The sequence below is a fragment of the Sciurus carolinensis genome, chromosome 1 (assembly GCF_902686445.1).
Source record: "Sciurus carolinensis chromosome 1, mSciCar1.2, whole genome shotgun sequence".
Lineage (NCBI taxonomy): Eukaryota > Metazoa > Chordata > Mammalia > Rodentia > Sciuridae > Sciurus > Sciurus carolinensis.
Window position 1 is genome coordinate 108,665,188 of NC_062213.1, and position 19,587 is coordinate 108,684,774.

The window sequence follows — 19,587 nt, forward strand, 5'->3', positions numbered from 1 at the left end:
ACCTGACCCCTCAATCCCTACTCCTCTTTAATCTCAGGTTCTTCATTTGCAAACAAAAACTGTAAGGCCTACCTAGTAGGGTTGTTGTGAAATTGTGAAAATTAGTGGGGGTCAGAAGGAAAAGTGGGAGGGACCAAGACATGAGGGATGGGGCAGGGTCCTGGTATGTAGCAAGTGCTCAACAAATGCTGGTTGATTTAGCCTGACTCAGTCTCCTCAAGCAATTTAAGCTTTGTCAAGGTAGAGCCTTTGACTCATACTTATTTGTTATTTCTCAAAAGTCTCAGAGACATTCCATGATTATTTAACTCCACCATTTCAACAGACACACTTTGGTTTTTAGATTTGGTCAAGAATCTATGATGGAAGGGAGGGGAGGGGGCATGGTGGTTGAAATGATGGTAGAATGAATCAGACATTATTACTTTAGGTGCATATGTGATTACATGACATGTGTAACTCTACATCATGTACAACCAGACTCATGAGAAGTTATACTCCATTTATGTGTAATGTGTCAAAATGCATTCTATTGTCATGTATAGCTAATTAGAACAAATTAAAAAATTCTATAATGGCTCTTGTGACTCCAAATGTTAGCCACCTCCTAGCTCCCTGACTTCTGGAAAGTTACTTGACCTCTTTGAGCCTCTGAGCCTTTATTTATAAAAAGTTTGCTGTAGCATTTACTTCATAGGGTTAAGATTACTCAAATGATTCAGGGGATGCACCTGGCATTATCTGTTCTCCCAACATCTTTAGCTGTAATTCTCTTTTGACCCAGACATGCAGTGTCCATAAAAATGTGGCCTCTTTGCATGCTCATGACTCCTTTTCCTTTGGACACGCCCTACCCCATCAGGCCAGTCTCCCTACCCTCTTACCTGCTCTCCTGACCGACTTGACTGTATACCATTCATCAAATGCCACAGCCCAGGCAGCGTGGTGAGAAAGATTCATAGATTCTCTCATCAAAACTTCCTACGAGCCTAAGTCGGTTCTCTGTTGCCATTTTAGAGAGGAAACAGGCCCCGGGGGTTTCACTTCCCCGAGGTCACTGCACTCCAGTGCCAGGCCCGCACGGGAGCCAGGTGCACGCGGGTGCGCAGCCCGGGCGTTTTCCCGGGTCCGCGCTGCGCCGCGTCCATTCAAACGCTGCGCAGCCTCTTCCAGTCGCTTCCAGGCTACTCCGCGCGCCCATCGCCCCCCACACTCAGGGTCCCGCCCCGCGGCGGCTTTTCCCTTTTTTTGGTTAGAAACCCAGCCGGGAGTCCGGGGCTGGGGTCCCGGACGCTCAGAGGCGGCGGGGAGAGTCGCGGCGGGAGGAGTCGTCGCAGTGGACCACCTAGCAGGTTTCGCGCCGCGCCTGTGCGCATGCGCCGGCCCCGCGGGCTCTGAGGCTGCCGCGCTGCCGCTGGAACCGAGCCCCGAGCCCCGAGCCCCGAGCCCCAGCGCCCCAGCGCCGGGCACCCAGAGCGCTGCCGCTCGCCGCGTCTCGCGTCGGCGCCGCGATCCGCGCGCAGAACGGTTAGTTGGATCGCGGCCCACGGCGCCCTCACCGCCCCGGTGGGGTCGCGTGGACCCTCGAGAGAGCGGAGACCTTTGTCTCCGGGGGAGAGAGGCGGCTCGGCGAGGGCTTCGTGGCCGCGAGCAGCCGCGTGGCCCCGAAGCGCGGCGTTGGTGGAGGAAGTGCAGTCAGGTGTCTGGACGTTGGCTTGGGAGAGGAATGTGACCATGGTGACCCGGGATGATGACCTCGTCCCCACTGGAAATGCTTTGATCTGGAAGAATAATGAATGGGCTGTAAAAACAAATAGGGTCCATTAGCCTCCTGCCTTCCAGGCTCTCTCAGGCAGGTTGTTTTGGGGCGTGTGGTGATGGGGTGCGGATTGTTTTGGACTTCGAAGCATGCCACCCGTCACCTTCCAGTCTTTGAGCACTACTTGTTCCCCTTCCCGTAATTCTCCCTGACAGGAGAAGTTCTCCCCCATTCAGGATTCTTCCTAACTCTGTGCTACCTGTAGAAAGAAATTCCCTTTTATCCTCACATCTTACCCATCCCTGTCCCGTGTGTTTGTGTGTTGTCATCCTTGTATTATTTTTGTGTGCTTTCCCTAAACGGATTGTAAGTTTCTGTAAGGAAGTAAACAAACTTTGTAGTTCCCATAACACATAGTTAAGTGAACAGTGGGTGTACTTCTGAGACTTGGTGATCCTAACGTTGTGGGGCACATCAGTCACATTTCCTAAAGTAGCTCCAAACTTTGTTTTGAGCCTCACTTTTAATGCAGGCCTTTGTGGTGGCTATTGACCTAAGTCAGAGATTGATGAACCTCAGATTTGGAATATCTGCTCATTTCTGCTCTGCAGATTAGAAATTACTCGTGTTTACCTTCCTCTACCGTGATTGTACCATACTGGTGTTTGTAGTTTGTCATTTAGAAAATTCAGAGAGGGCTGGGGATATAGCTCAGTGGGTAGAGTGCTTGCCTCGCAAGCACCAAGGCCCTGGTTCCAACCCCAGTACCGCGAAAAAAAAAAAAAAGAAAATTCAGTAGAGAGTAGGGGAGTATATAATGGTTTACTAACTTTGTTTGGAAAATGAAATAGTGTTGAAATTTTACTGTAAGTATACTTTATAAAAGTACAGTGAGTGATTTTTATTTTTTTAGGGCAATGGGTATTGAGCACAGGGTTGCTTAGTCTTTTATTAGTCCTTTTTATTTTTTAGTTTGAGGTAGGGTCTCCCTTAGTTGCCCAGGCTGAGCTGGAGCTGATAAGCCTCCTACCTCAGCTTCCCCAGCTGCTGGGATTACAAGCAGTATCGGTGTGATTATTATCTTAATGATGTATAGTCTAGGATTTATGTTGGCAGCATTCATACACTTAAATTTCACCTGTAATGCACTTTAAAGCAACAAAACGTCCTTTTAAATACTTCTTTAGTGTGAAAAATACCCTCCAAAACAGGTTTGCAAATAACCATTTAGCTGCACTTAGTATAACTGGTCCTTATCCTAGACAAACAATACTCAGTATATTAGTCTTTTGTGAATTGTTGTGTATTCTACAGAAACAAAACAACTTTGTTCCTTCTTTGAGGTTGAGCTCACATGAGCAATAGTAATGCTGTTCAGATTCATTCATGGAATAGTAAACAACTATGTACAGGAAAGTGCTAGGAGAGACAAATTTAAGAGTCTCAAATTTGGGATGCAAACTTTCAGAATGGTGAATAAAGCTTTCAAATAAAATGTTAATATGTGGTTTTAATCATCAAAACTCATGAGATATTTTTTCATAAAACTTATTATAGGGTTTGGGATATGACTAAGTGGTAGAGCATCTGCCTGGAATGCATAGCCCTGGGTTTGATCTCCAGCACTGCAAAAAAGAAGAAAAAACTTATGAAATATAACACTATTAAGAAACTTAGCTATAAAACCATAGTGTTAAATATTACTCTGAGTAAATTCATCCCCCGCCTCCCCACCAAAGTAAAGGAAAAACAGCATTCTCTGTTTTGTTCCTCTTTGTAGGACTTATTTTCCAATAGGCCTCAAGAGACCTGAATGTGAGGAGGTGGGAACTAGTGGTGGCATATTTTGTGTGTGTGTGTGTGTGGGGTGGGGGCAGGTACTAGAGATTGAATCCAGAGCCTCACACATGCTAGATAAACACTATCATTGAGCTATGCCTCCAACCCCTTTTATTTTATGTTGAGACGGAGTCTCACTAAGCTGCCCAGACTGGCCTCTGACTTTTGATCCTCCTTCCTTAAACTGCTGAGTTGCTGGGGTTATGGGTGTGCTCCACTGTGTGCAGTGATGGTACCTGTTTCTAATCAAAAGCAGTAAAGAAGATGACCAGAACTCTAACACCATACTTGTTTGTTATTTTATTTTTTCACATTTAAAAAAAAAGTTTTGGACCTTTATTTTATTTATTTATTTATATGTGGTGTTGAGAATCGAACCCAGTGCCTCATACATGCCAGGCAAGCACTTTACCGCTAAACCACAACCATAGCCCCTTGTTTGTTATTTTAAATGAACCAATATATTTCTGCTTCAAACCCTGGGACAATGTCAATCATAAATTAATAGGTTAAAAGAGTATACTTGGTTTTGATTTGGAGAATATGCTCTGGATTGCTACAAAAAATGATGTTTACAAATTATATTCTGGAGTATAAACTGGAGTTCTGCCAAACAAAACTCTCTTGTATTGTATCAAAGTCTTAATAGTTTTGTATTCTCCTTTTTTCATTTTTTCTTCAGATTCTTGCATCCTTTTTAAAAAAGGGTTTGTATTTAAAAATTCATACCAGCATTAAAAAAATTGCAAGTAACGAAGACAATAATTTGCCAATTTAGTAGGATTGTGTTGGGTCCATGTCCCATAACTTTTCTTTTAGATGCTTTTATTTCATTTACTTTCTTAGGATACTAGCTATTTTAAATATAATTTTGGCATTGTAGAATAAGGTTTCAATACAATAAAATGCTACCTGTTAAGACTGGAGACAGTTTTTAGTGGTCAAAAAGTATGACTTTTTAAAAACAAACTGACAAATCATACCTGGCAACTAAGTTCAAATTTGATTATAATCCAGTGTATTGTGTTAGCCTTTCCAAGTGAACCTTAATATTTCAAATAGTTCTACTTGATTAGAGGAAATTTATATGTAAATTTTCTGGAATAAAGTAATCTTAATCATTTTTAAAATTTTAATTCAGAAGGAAACTTGTAAAATACCTGCCATGGAGCATTTCTGTTTAACCTTTGAACAGAGATTATGATTTCTGTAATTCCAGTGGAAATTTTAGAAATACCTCAGGGAAAGTAACCTTTAGTTTCAAATGGAGGTATAATTTTAGAGAATTATTCTGTAGATCCTCAGTTTTATGTGTATGGTGATTTTAAATTGACTCTCCTGAGAATCTAGGGATGTAGCTAAGTGGTAGAGTGTGTGCTTAGCATGTGTGAGTCCAAAGGTTTCATCCCCAGCATCTCCTCCCCCCCAAAAAATAAAGTGAAATAAAATAAAATAAAATGATTTCCCTGAGATGAGAATTGATGCCTCAGGATCTCTTCCCAACTCATGTCACAAGTCCTCTTCCCTCCTTACAGAAGAAAAACTTCCTCACTCATCCAGATTTTTACTCTGGTGTACTTCTCCAGAGTATTAAATTTTTTAAAAAAATATTTTTTAAAAAGGGGATGGAGATCCAGAATGGCTAATGCCAGAGAAAATTACTGAAGTGGCAGGACCTTATTTCACCCGGACAACAAACTTCTGTCTTCTGTCCATCTTAGAATTTGGAAAAGAGTGGTGGTTTTAACAGGAATGTTTATCAACCCACTGCTTTGAATAAAAGGACTGGACAATTAGTGGCCATTGACAATGAACTGAAATGAACCGATCGCCATGGTTTTGACAAAGATGTATTTAAGGAACATATAACTGTCGTGAGCTGTTATTAACATAGACCAAACATGTTCGTGTCTTCCAAAAAGTCTGAATTTCTTGAATAATAAATTCACAGACTACACCACTTTCGTCAATGGCAGTTCACTAAATACTTGTGGGTCACCTAGTAGTCATAAGCCAGATGATCATAGGTTCTTTTATTCCAGTCTTAATTTTTAATAGGTATAATACCCAAGCCACACATAACACTTCACACAATTGCATATAGAGGTTACAGAAAGACTAAGAAAGGGTTAAGGCAGCCTCAGGGTTTCAGAGGTTGATCTGAGAGCAAAGGCAGAGAGCAGACACAGACCCAAGACAAAGAGCAGATACTAATGCAGAGTCACTGTAGGTGGTTAAATAAGATTACAAACCAACTGAAGAACTTGTTCTGGACGCAGAGCTGGCAAATTGGAGGAACTTATTCTAGGCCAAGGTCTGGATAGATGGATGGATAGATGGCAGCTTCATTTTCAGAGTGTCAGCTTGGAATGGGCTGTGCATGATCTATCACAGGCAGGAGAAACCCCACACTGCTGCAGCCCAGTAGAAACAGGAAATCATAGCTTGGTTACTGTGGCAATTTTCCCGGGCAAGGTTGTGATGACTGACCAGGTTATGGGGTTAGGATGCTGCTGGGTTCAGTCTTGGGGTACTCCTCCTGTTATGAACCTCGAGTAAGGGAGTTGCTTCATTCGATTGTCTGGTGTGTTAGATGAGCTCACAGGCCTGTTTCTTTCTTTCTTTTTTGTTTTTTTTTTTTTTTTTTTTTTTTTTTTTTTGGTACTGGGGATTGAACTCAGGTGCTTAACTGCTGACTCCTATCCCTAGTCCTTTCTTTAAATTTTTAATTTGAGTCAGGATCTCAGTAAGTTGCTTAGGGCTTCAATAAGTTGCTGAGGCTGGCTTTGAACTTATAATCCTCCGCCTCAGCTTCCCAAGTCACTGGGATTTCAGGTGTGCACACCATGCCTGACCTGGGCCTGGATATTTTGATATGAGTTTGCTATGCCCATGTGTCTGTGTGCTTCTGATTAATTCAGTAAGTCCACAGGTGGTCATTCTTATTGGCAGATTAATTTTTTAATCAGTTTGTACTTTATCAGGCAGATGGTAGTTGTTTACTGGTACAAACAAGGTATAGAGTCATTCTACCTCAGCACTTAGACTCAAAACAAAATAGCTCATGTCAAACTACTGCTTTAAAAATGGAGTAAATCAACTTTAGGCACAGCCTGAAAACTGCTGTTTTATACATCATGGTGTAACTCAGAGCAGGACACAGCCTGCTTTTCACAATAACACAATTTATAGTATTCCAGAAATTATATATTTGCTACTATTAAACTTACAAATTTGAGTCATGAATGGGTGAGGGAGTACATATTTTCTAAAGTTCTGTTGGGGACAAAACAGTTGGAAGACTGCAAACTTGGGAGGCATATTTATACATACCTAGTTCTGTTTTTTGAAACAGGGTCTCACTAAGTTGTGTAGGCTGCCCTCATACTTAGGATTGTGCCTTACCCTCCTGAGCAACTGAGACTACAGGACATGCACCACCATGCCCAGCTTACCTTGTTCTCTTCAAAGTAAATCAGATGTCAGGTTAAAGAGAAGACAAAATGGTATAAAAGAACTTTTTATCTTCCACAGTTTTTTTTTTTTTTTTCCTTAAAAATGAAGTGATTTTTAATCTTTAGATAAAAGACTCTCAAATGATATTCAGGATGCATTACAAGTTTAAAAAAAATTTTTTTTAACTTTATTTTTAATGTGGTGCTGAGGATCGAACCCAGTGCTTCACATGTGCTAGGCAAGCACTCTACCAACCGAGCTATCTCCCTAGCACATTAGAAGTTTGTTTTTAAAATTAAGTTATTTTGTTTTTGTATTTTTGGTGCAAGGGATTAAATCCAAACCCAGGACCTTGCACATACTAAGTTATCAGTGAGCCACAGCCCCCACTCCAGACTTAGATTTATAACAGCTCTTAAAATTATTTCAATAAAGCAGGGACTCCAAAACACAATGTGGAGGTATAACAATTATGTAATGATTTCTTAACAGTTCAAGGGGATAAAGTACTTTTTCAAATATTGAAAGAAATTAGTCTTTCAATAGTACTAATCCCTAAGAGTTTGTTCTCCCTTGTGAACTATAATATTATTTGTCAGTTCCACATACTTTTAAGCTATAAAGAATGCTCACAAGAAGAAATTTCTGAAGGTTTTCCCAGATATATAATATACTGCATTTTCTATCATGCTTGTAACATTTGCAAAGCATGGCACATCCAGATCCAGATTCTTATGATCAAGGGGCTTCATAATTGCATCCTTTGTGTACTTCATGAGGTTGGTTAAATTCATAACTGTTCCTGTAAAAGGATCAGTCTCTTCAAGTACTATCACAACAACTTTATAATCATTTCCAAACACTTTGAAGTTTTCTTCATTATTCAGAGATTTGCCGTGCAGCTGGAGAGGAGGTAGAACATTCATGCCCTCCAGCGATGGCAGTGCCCAGCCCCAGCCTGACCTATCTTCCTGCACCTCCCTCTGCCTGCCAATGGGCTGGGCTCACCCAGTATTTTGCTTGATGTTTTTTTACTGCTCCACGCTAAAAGTAAGTCTTATAAAAACTTATAATTATGAAAGAAAATTAATCTGGTAACTCTAAAAAGATCTTATGCAATGAATATTCTGGGATGGGACACAACTCCAGAGCAAAAGCAGAAACCAAGCCAGGGACCAAGTTCCTATATCAGAACCAACTTTTACCAAAGGTGATATGCTCTGGGATACTGGGGTCCAGTGGTTTTGGGGGAAACAAATGAGTCCTTTACCAGTCATATCTCTTGCAGGGGAAGTGGAGGATAGGTTCTCTATTCCCTCAAGGACTTTAACTTTCTTTGCTTCATCAGTGAATGGGAAAGGGAATGTATTTCTAATGATTTCATGGCATATTCTTACCTATTCTGATGAATAATCAAAATAATTAGGGGGAAATCTCTGAAGGAGATGAGTTTATAATTGCTGTCAGGTCCTAGGACTGTGGTTGCCTCTTGTTCAGATTTGGTTCTTATCAGTTTCTGGGCTATAGCAGCTACTAGGGAAGTTCTGAATGTTAAAGGAAATGTAAGAGCTGTTCCAAGTTGAGCCATTGGTCCCAAATCATTTTAGAGAACCTGAAGCCATCTGGTGGTATCTAGGATCCTGCAAACAGGGATATGCCAGTGGAACTGGCTGGCCCTGGTCATAGCTCAGTCCTGTTTCTCTGGCCAGGAGTTCCTGGTAAAGTATGGGGCAGGCTGAAACCTCTCAAGGAAATGCTTGGAAGAAATCTCAGATTCTTCTGGAGGAACAGCATTCTGAAAAATTTGCCCAGGTTCTTCTATTTGTGGTGGCAATGGCAGATTACAAAATAAGTTAACACTTCTTAGATACCTGTGTACATGTGTAGACATTGGAGATAACCAACTCCATAGGAAGACTTTTCGTATTTTGTATTTATCAACAATCTAGGATAAAGCATTTTCTGAATATTGGGATGACCATCCTTTTAAAAAGTAAAGTACTGTGTATTTGATTAAAGTCAATTCTGATACCAAATGGTCTGAATTTAATTATGTATTAGTAGTGACTATTAAAGCATACTTAATATTTAAAACATGGGTTTATACAAGTGAGGACCAGATGATCTTATAGTATACTTCAAACATTGTAAAACTGTTTATAAAGCTGGGCATGGTGGTACATGCCTGTAATTACAGCTGTTCAGGAGGCTGAGGCAGGAGGATTGCAAATTCAAGGACAGCCTGGGCAATTTAGAGAGACTGTCTCAAAATTAAAAAGGCTGGGGACTTTGCTCAGTCTCAGAGTACTTTTCTATCATGTGTGAGGCCCTGAGTTCAATCCCCAATACTGAAAGAAAAAGTTTTATATTTGTTCTTCCTTTTTTTTTTTTTTTTTTTTAAATTCTTTTTGCAGTACTGGGGATAGAATCCAGAGCCTCATGAATGCTAGGCAAGTGCTCTGCCATTGAGCTAGTCCCATATTAAATAGAAAAAACTATACAGTAATCTAGATATATTTGTTTTGATATTGTGAATCTGGTCATAACAAACTCTTACTCATATATTAATGTTTATTTTCAGTGATTTTGTTTAGGAGTGCTGTACTTAATATGTAAATAGGATTACCATTAAAATCATCAACCCATGGGCTGTACACATGGCTTAGTGGTAGAGCACTTGCCTATCATGCACTAGGCTCTGGGTTCAGTCCCCAGTACCACAAAAATATAACAACAACAAAATCTACCCAGCAGTCTCTTAAGAGTTTTTGTCCCTCCCCTTTTAAAAATAAGGCTCTGTACATGTGTTTTGGAACCAGATGGATTTGGATTTGGATATGCACTCTACCACTTAACAACTTGGGGTACCTCTTCATTTATAAAATGGTCTTCATTTAACTTTATGAATATAATTACCTCCTATCTGCTGGAAACTTCTGGTCAGTGGGAGCATGTCATTAAACACACTGGATACAGTCTGTACTCACAAGGCCATAGGAAATTTAGTGGGAGAGAGACAAACAGGAAATGATACCACAACATAGGTGTTATGACAGGAGTAAGGCTAGGGTCCTGTGGGTGCACACAGTAGAGACACCTAGCTTGCCCTTGCCAGCTAAGTGAAAATGACATTTGAAGACAGCAAGCAGTCAGTCAAGTGATGGGAGAGCCAGCTTGGGGCACAAGGAACAGAAATGTACAAAAGGCAGAAGATGAGAGAGCATGGCCCTCAGAACTTCTAGTGCTGTTATGGCTGGAGCATGGTGTAGCATGGAAATCAGGAGAGATGAAGTTGGAGAGGTAAGCAAGGGTGGGATTACACTCGGTATGGAACACAGTAGGTTTGGAACAACCTTATTAAGATGTTGTTCTGAGGGTGGTATATCTGGATCCATAAAACAGGTTTATGAACAGGAGCGAAATGACCAGGTTTTACTTTGAGAAGATCCTTTGGGCTGCAATGTGGAAAATGAAATGGGGTGAAGGAAAGGTGGAGGAAGGCAGGAGACTAATTAGGAAGTTGTTGCATTAGCTCGTGGGAGATGGTGACAAAGGTGTAGTGGTTGTTGAGAGTGGCAAGGATGACAGATTCAGGAGCTATTCAGATTGGGCAGATGTGGGGCACAAGAGCAAATGAGAGAAGCACGGCTCCCAGGTTTCTGGTTTGACCAGTGATTTGAACTTGAAATATGTGATTGCATGCATCATTCTAAGCATGTAATAAAGATACTGACGTGGCACTGGTGTGCAGGGTATTAACATACGAGGGTGTGTGTGACATGCATATTTAAGGTCTGCCCAGCATCCATGTTCCCTTCTGCCCAGATCGCCTTTCCCCTTTATTCATTCATCAGATCCTTGTTGACCTTGACTAAATACCAAGGGGCTAGGGATATTGCATTGTAAACAAACAAACAAAAAGTCCCTGTTTTCATGCGGTTACTTTTGGTGTGATGTTTGATGTAGAGAGAAACTGACAATAATAGAAGGCAGCATGGCCTAGTGCTTGAGAGCAGAGATTTGGAAGCCATTCTGATTGGGTTTGAATCCCAGCTCTGCCATGTCCTTGAGCAAGTTACTTAATCCTTTTGTTCCTCAGTTCACCTAACTCTAACTTGGGAGTATTAATAGTGTTTACTTCACAATGTTGAGAGTATTAAATTTATCAAGTAAAGTGATATAAGCTTACTTCGGGAAAACACTAAATGAGTCATTAGTCTTATTTAGTCTTTTAGATAGTACAAGGTAGGGGAAGCAAGATAGATTTAGATAAAGCAAGGTAAGTGAAAGCCAGAGGTTGCTATTTAATCTAGAATGGCCCAGAGAAAAACTCACTGATATGTGAACATTTGAATTGAAGTGATATCTGGGTCAACAAAATTCCAGGGAATTTTGCATGTTTAGAACCCCTAAAGGGCATGTTTGACATTCTCAAAACAGAAAGAAGGACATGAACTTATAAGTGTCCAGCACAAAATAGAAAATTAAGAAACAGGGTCTAGTGGTATGCATACACAATAGAATACTATTAGACTTTAAATAGAAGGAAATTCTGTCATTTGCGACTACATGAACAAAGTTGGAAAACATTATATTAAATGCAATAAGCCAAGCAAAGGGAGACAAATACTGCAAGGCACAATGGCACACAATCCCAGCTGCTCAGGAGGCTGAGGCAGGAGGATCTTGAGTTCAAAGCCAGCCTCAGCAACTCAGTGAGGCCCTTGTCTCTAAATAAAATACAAAAAAGGACTGGGGATATGCTTCATTGGTTAAGTGCCCCTGAGTTCAATCCCTGGTACCCACCCACCCCCCGCCCCAAAAAAGGGGAAGACACTGCGTGATTTCACTTATATGTGAAATCTAAAAATGTCCAACTCATAAAACAGTAGAATGGTGGTTGCCAGGAGCTGGGGATGGGAGGCAAGAATGGGTGGAATGTTGGCCAAAGGACACATAATTTCAGTTAGGAGGAAAATGTTTGAGAGATCTTTTGAACAATTTGGTAACTATAGATAATAATAAAATATATTTAAAAATTGAGTGGATTATAAATTTTCTCACCAAAAAATAAGTTGTATGAGTAGTGCATGTTAATTAGCTCCATTCAGCCATTACTCAATATGTATATTATAAATATACATTATTTGTCAATTAAAACAAGTGTCAGAAATTTTTTATTAATTTTTTAATAATTTTGTTGTTGTTCTAGGGATTGAACCCAGGGATGCTTTACCACTGAGCCACATCTCCAGCCCATTTTAATTTTTATTTTGAGAAAGGGTCTTGCTAAGTTTCTTTGGTCCTGCCTAATTTGCTGAGTTTGGCCTCAAACTTGCAATCCTCCTGCTTCAGCCTCCTGTATTGCTGGAAGTGGCATGCACCACCATACCCAGCTAGGCTCCAGGTTTCTTAATGATTAAGATTCATCACCTAAGCTCATAAAAATTACCCCATTCACAAAACTCAAGTGAAAAAAATGACAAACACATCATCACTAGGAGATTTTATATACTTAATTTCAATTATGATAGATGAAGTAGAAAAAAGAAAACTGATGAAGATTTAGGAGATTTGAATAAAACAATTTAAAGCTAATTCAACAAATAAGTCATACTCAACAGCTAGAAAGCTGCATTCTTTTAGAGAATACATGAAATATTTTCAAAAATCATGTCATCTTATAGTATTACATATATTTTATTTGTTCTAATTAGTTATACGTGACAGTAGACTGCATTTTGACACATAAATGGAGTATAATTTCTCATTTGTCTGGTTGTACATGATGTAGCATTATACAGGTTATGTAGTTATATATGCACATAGGGTAATGATGTTAATTCTACTATCTTTCCTACCCGCAAGCCCCCTCCCCTTCCTTCACTCCCCTTTGGTTCAAATTACCTCCATTCTCCCCGCCCTCATTGTGAATTAGCATTCACATATCAGAGAAAATATTTGGCCTTTGTTTCTTTTGGATTGGCTTATTTTGCTTAGCATAATATTCTCCATTTCTATCCATTTACCTGCAAATGCCATAATTTCATTCTTCATTAAGGCTGAGTAATATTCCATCATGTGTATGTACCACAGTTTCTTTATTCATTCATCCGTTGAAGGGCACCTAGGTTGGTTCCATAGTTTAGCTAATGTGAATTGAGCTGCTATAACATGGATGTGGCTGCATCACTATAGTATGCTGATTTTAAGTCCTTTGGGTATAAACCTAGGAGTGAAATGATTGGGTCAAATGGTGGTTCCATTCCAAGTTTTCTGAGGAATCACCATACTGCTTTCCAGAGTGATTGCATCACTTTGCAGTTCCACCAGCAATGTATGAGTGTGCCTTTTCCCCCACATCCTTGCCAACATTTATTGTTGCTTGTATTCTTAATGATTGCCATTCAGACTGGAGCAAGATGGAATCTCAGTGTAGTTTGGTTTGCATTTCTGTAATTGATAGAGATGTTGAACATTTTTTCACATATTTGTTGATGGATTGTATTTCTTCATCTGGGAAGTGCGTGTTCAGTTCCTTTGTCTATTTATTGATGGGGTTATTATTATTATTTTTGGTGTTGTTTTTTTAGTTCTCAATACATCCTGGAGATCAATGCTCTATCTGAGGTGCTTGTGGTAAAAATTTTTTCTGTAGGCTCTCTCTTCACATGATTGTTTCCTTTGTTGTGAAGAAGATTTTTAGTTTGATTCCATCCCATTTGTTGATTCTTTTTTTAAAAAAATGTTTTTAGTTGTAGATAGACAGCATGCCTTTATTTTGTATGTTTTTTTTTTTTTTTTTTTTTTTTTTTTTTAATGCAGTGCTAAGGATTGAACCCAGTGCCTCACACATGCTAGGCAAGCACTCTACTACTGGGCTATGGCCCCAGCCCCCTGTTTACTGATTCTTGATTTTACTTCTTGCACTTTAGGAGTCTAGTTAAGGAAGTCAGTTCGTAGGCCTACATGGTGGAGATTTGGGTCTACTTTTTCTTCTATTATGCACAGGGTCTCTATTGTAGTGCCTAAGTCTTTGGTCCACTTTGAGTTGATTTTTGTGCAGGGTGAGAGAGAGGGGTTTAATTTCATTTTGCTACATAGGATTTCCAGTTTTCCAAGGACCATTTCTTTTCTCCAGTGTATATTTTGGGCACCTTTGTTTAGTGTGATATAACTACATTTATGTGGGTTTATCTCTGTGTCTTCTATTCTGTACCATTGGTCTATGTATCTGTTTTGGTGCCAATACTGTGCTGTTTTTATTACTATGGCTTTGTAGTATAATTTAAGGTCTGGTATTGTGATGTCTCCTACTTCTTTTTTTTTTTTTTTTTTTTTTTTTTTGCTAAGGATTGCTTTGGCTATTCTGAGTCTCTTATTTTTCCAAATGAATTTCATAATTGCTTTTTCTATTTCTATGAAGAATGGCATGTGGATTTTAATAGGAATTGCATTAAATCTGTATAACACTTTTGGTAGTATGGCCATTTTGACAATGTTAATTTTGACTATCCAAGAGCATGAGAGATCTTTCCATCTTTTGAAGTCTTCAATTTCTTTCTTTAGTGTTCTGTAGTTTTCATTGCACAGGTCTTTCACTTCTTTTGTTAGATTGCTCCCCAAATATATATTTTTTAGGCTATTGTGAATGGGGTAGTTTTATTAATTTCTCTTTCAGTGGATTCATTGTTGAGGTATAGAAATGCATTTGATTTATGGGTGTTAATTTTATATCCTGCTACTTTGCTGAATTCATTTATTCTAGAATGTCTTTGGTGGAATTTTTTGGATCTTCTAAATATAGGATTATATCATTGGCAAATAGTAATAGTTTGAGTTCTTCTTTTCCTATTTGTATCCCTTTCATTATATTGTGACTTGATGTGGCTCTGTTGTAATTTTGCACATTTGGGGTCCTGTAACCCTCTTGTATTTGTTTTTCCATTTCATTCTTTAAATTTGGGAAATTTTTCTTATATTATTTCATTGAAAAGATTGTGCATTCCTTTGGTTTGTATCTCTGTGCCTTCATCTATCCTGATAAATCTTAAATTTGGTCTTCTCTTGTTATTCCATTGTTATGGTTTGGACATGAGGTGTCCTGCAAAAGCTCAAGTGTGACACAAAGCAAGAAAGGTTGCTTTCTTAACCCAATCAGTGAATTAATCCCTTGATAGGGATCAACTGAATGGTAACTGAAGTGGTAGGGTGGAGGGGGGCACTTGGCAGCGTGGCTTTGGGGTATATATTTTGTATCTGGAGAGTAGCAGCTCTCTGTTTTCTGATCATCATGCGAGCTACTTCCCTTTGCCACGCTCCTCCATCATGATGTTCAGCCTCACCTTAAGCCCCAAAGAATGGAGCCTGCTATCTATGGATGGAGACTTCTGAAACTTTATGCCCCTAAATAAACTTTTTCTCCTCTACAGTTGTTCTGGTTGGGTCCTCTAGTTCCAGGAGTGAAAAAGGTGACTAAAACCCCCATAATTCCTGCAAGTTCTGTTCATGGTTTCTTAACATCTTCTCTCAGTGGTCAACTTTATTTTCAAGATTACATATATATTTTGTTTTCACTGTCTGAAGTTCTGTCTTCCAAATGGTCTAGTCTGTTGGTGATACTTTCCATTGAATTTTCAATTTGATTTATTGTTTCCTCTATTTTGAGGATTTCTGTTTGTTTGTTTTCAAAATCTCTCTCGTTATTGAAGTGATATTTTGCTACCTGTATTTACTCTCTTACATTATCTTTACTTCGCAGATTAGTTCATGTACATTCTAAATTCCTTCTCTGACATTTCTTCCACTGTGTTGTTGATGGATTCTGTTATTGGAGTATCTTGGTTTGCTTGGGGCAGTTTGTTCCTTTGCTTTTTCATGTTGTTTTTGTGTCTATCCATCTAGTAATGTGAATCTGAGGCAGTAGAGTTTCTACCCTGTGGACTTACAGTGTCCCTGAAGGTTTCCAGTACCTCACTGTTTAGGGGAGATAAATAATAACCAATGCAAATAATTTACATTATTAAAGCAAATAGTTCCTACTATGATGTCTACAATGTTAATTATCATAATAAACAGAAATGATATCATCAGTTATTGCCTGTAGTGTAGTAAAAACAGCAAGTTCGCGAAAGGGTTTACATTTTCAAATGGTGGACGGAGAGAAAACAGAAGTGATATAGGATGTGACTGTGAGGGAGGAGGAGAGAAGACAGAAGTAAAAGATTAAAGGAAGAGTGAAAGAGCAACAGAGATTGGCTGTTCGCAGGAGAAAAGAGAATCAAGGGAAATGGGATAAAAATATATTTATAAAGAAAAAATCTTTTTAAAATTAAAAACTAAAAATAAAAGAATACAAAACTAAAATATAGCAATCAAATATCCTCATTCACAAAAAACTAATCCATGTAAAATAACTGACTTCCAAAATGCTAGAGATGAGAAGAAAAAAAAAAAAAAGGAAACTGTATAAATGTGCATGTACCATTAAGATCACAATTAAACAGTAAAAAAGAATTTTAAAAAATGAAAAAAATCTTGTTAAAAGAATTCTTCCCGTTGGAGTTCAAAATATCCTTAGCTTCTCTTCTCAGCAGTTTTACGTGGGGTCTTCTGGAGTGTGATGTTCCACCCTCTGGATTGCTGGAGTGAGAGAGATAATCCCATAGGTAGAGATCCTGCAGGCGGGGTTTAGGCTTAAATGGGCTCCAGGCTCTTTGCTGGATGCCAATTGATCTGGAGATCTTAAATCAGGGCACCTCCAGCGCCCAGTACTTCCTGGTTCATTGCTGGAAGACATTACTCCAGGGATCTGCCCTGGGTTACACTCATGTGGTGTAGGAGCCAATTCTTAATCCCCTACATCACCTGCAGACCCTATTTTTCCTGGTCTCGAGTTCAGTCGCCAAACAATCTCTCCCACCTAGCTTCTGCGTTCCCAGCCAGATGGGTCTCTTCCAGCTGGTCCTGCAAGTAGTGGGCTTTTGGAGGGGGAGGGCTAGAACCGGGTGGGTGTCCCTGTGTAAACCTCCTGAAATCACCCAGAAACAACTCTGGATGCAGAAGCTCACGCGAGAGATTTTATTAAGCGGACAGGCACACTGGCTCCCTGTAGGGTGAGAGAGAAAGGGAGAGAGCACACAAGAGAGAATGAAAGCCAGGAGGAGAGAGAGAGAAGGTGGCGGGGAGCTATTAAGTAGTGGAATTTCACGGGCTAATAACGACGGTTCAGGGGCTAACAATCTGGACCAATTACTGGTTAGGAAGTTCATAGGCTAACAATCTAGGTTGTAAAGTGCTGTCGGGAGGGAGAATAATGGCGGCAGCAAAATAGCAGATCTGATGCCAACCTCCCACTGCGTTTGATTTTCACTTAAGCACAGTCTATGTCGTGCAGCATGTGTTTACTGGGCCTGTATTTCAGGTCAGACTTGGTTTGCCAGGATTTGGCTTCCTCAGTTGCCCACCCCACCAGGCCACAGCTTCAGGTTTGCTGGGCAATGTCCTTGGTCTCTAAACACGCTGTACCCAGATGTGCCTCTGGCCTCCCAAAAATGCAGCTTCCTTTAGTTCCCTTATCCCTTTACTATGCTCATGAAGGGAACTCTCTGACTGGAGCATCAGGCCTGGCTGTGGCAGTAGCTGTGCCACTGGGAATTTTTCTCTTATTTTATTATATCTAACCTCCCGTGTCTCTAGTCTGCTCTGAATCTCCAGTTTTAGGTTCCAGTAAAGTACCCCCCCCCTTTTTTTTTTTGTTCACCCACCTTGCAGAGAAGCTACCTCCTGCTTTCTTGGTTTCACTCCATGGAGCAGCCGGGAATATGACCTCCTCTGTTCCACCATCTTGGATTTCTCTTATTCTCTTATCATAGTATTGTTAACTTTGGGGGGTGGTACTGGGGATTGAACTCAGGGGCACTCGACTAATTTTAAGTCAGTAAAATGAAATAAAAGTTGGGTGAGGTGGTGGCAAATTCCTGTAATCCCAGCTACTGACCTGTAATCCTAGCTACTTGGGAGGCTGAGCCAGGAGGATTGCAAGTTCAAAGCCAGCCTGTGAAATTTAACAAGACCCTGCCTCAAAATTAAAAAGGGCTGGGGATGTAGCTCAGTGATAGAGCACTTAACTAGGAGTATGTATGAGGACCTGGATTCAGTCTTTAGTAGCTGGGGGTGAGGTGGAGAGGAAGTCTGAACCAAAGACTTCCTTTGAAAATTTAAAAGCCTCTGAATACTGTAAGTCAAAGAAATTACATCCCAGTGTCTCAGGAAGATCACAATTTGAGGCATCCTGGGAAGCTCAGTGAGACCCTATCTCAAAATAAAAATTAGAAAGGGCTTTGGCGATAGCTCAGTGTCCCTGGGTTCAATCCCCAATACAACAGGGGCAAAAAAGAGAAAAGAAATCATCGTGGAATATTTTGTACAGAAAGTCCTATATGAAATAAACAACCATATGTAATTACATAGTGATATGCAGTTAAACTGATAATGGGAAACTTGTGGTCTTAAATGCTTGTATTAGAAAATAATTGTCTAAGTGTCCACCTTAATCTGAAAAAGAGCAGAATAAATTCCAAAAATGTAATAGTAAAATGATGATAAAAATAGTAGAAATACGTGAAATGGAGGAAAGTTACAGTAAAAAAAAAATTTTTTTTTTGATGAAACAATATTCTTTGAAGAAAACTAATAAAGGAGGTAAACCTCTGGGAGTAAGGGAAGATGAGAAGAGGGCACAAGTATCAGTGATAAAGAAGACATTACCACAGATCCAGAGACTAAAAATGCTAGGCCAGTAAATTTGAAAACTTAGTCAAAGTGGAAGAAATTATAGGAAAATACCCTATAAAGTCTCAAAATGCAAAATGAAGAACTAGGGAATGGAGTTCAGCATAAGACCCTGAGTTTTATCCCCAACACTGAAAGAAAAAGAAAAGGTAAGAGAAGGAATGAGTAGACTTGGCATTTCTTTAATTGAAGTAGATGACTTAAACTATCCTCATAAGGAAAACACATCCCCAGGTGGTTTTATAGGTACATTCTGCTAGGTAATTCTATCAAGAAAGTACTATCTGTACTTTGAAGGAACAAATTATTCCAGTCTTACACAAACTCTTCCTGAGATCAGGAAAAGAACATCTAACTCACTTTATGACTCTAACATAATGTTGATATTGAAATCAGAAAGAGAGTTGAGAAGGGAAATGTGTATTTCCAAATAGCTTATGAACATTTTCAACAATCCGAACAAAATATAGGCAAATTTAATTTTCAGATTTGCCAAATTAAAGGTTTATATAAAAAAATCAGTTATGGCAAGCACTTCTAGAGTGGTAGAATTAGGCCCTCTGAAAATATGCTCCTTCAAAAAAACAATGAGAACACTGGCAAAAATGATCAAAATCAACTTTTTCAGAACTCAGAATAAACCAAAGGTTTACAACAATCTAAAGAGAGTATTCTAGAAGAACAGCAAGACCTGTGGTGTTTTAACAAAATGAAGGCAAAATCAAGGCATTCTCAGATAC

The 19,587-nt window shown here is 39.5% G+C and overlaps 1 protein-coding gene across 5 annotated transcripts in view; it reads left to right on the forward strand.

The window, feature by feature from the left end:
* Positions 1-982: 982 nt before the first annotated feature.
* The window catches only part of LOC124967595 (monocarboxylate transporter 1-like), a 30,126-nt gene continuing 11,521 nt past the window's right edge, over positions 983-19,587 (forward strand). Inside the window, exon 1 of one of the 5 annotated variants that reach the window (XM_047530084.1) lies at positions 983-1,527. The gene's annotated coding sequence lies outside the window, so the exon portion shown is untranslated. Of the gene's footprint in view, positions 1,528-8,085; positions 8,105-8,134; positions 8,265-19,587 lie in introns of those variants that run through there. The other 4 variants (XM_047530046.1, XM_047530100.1, XM_047530075.1 and 1 more) reach the window with 4 other exon arrangements.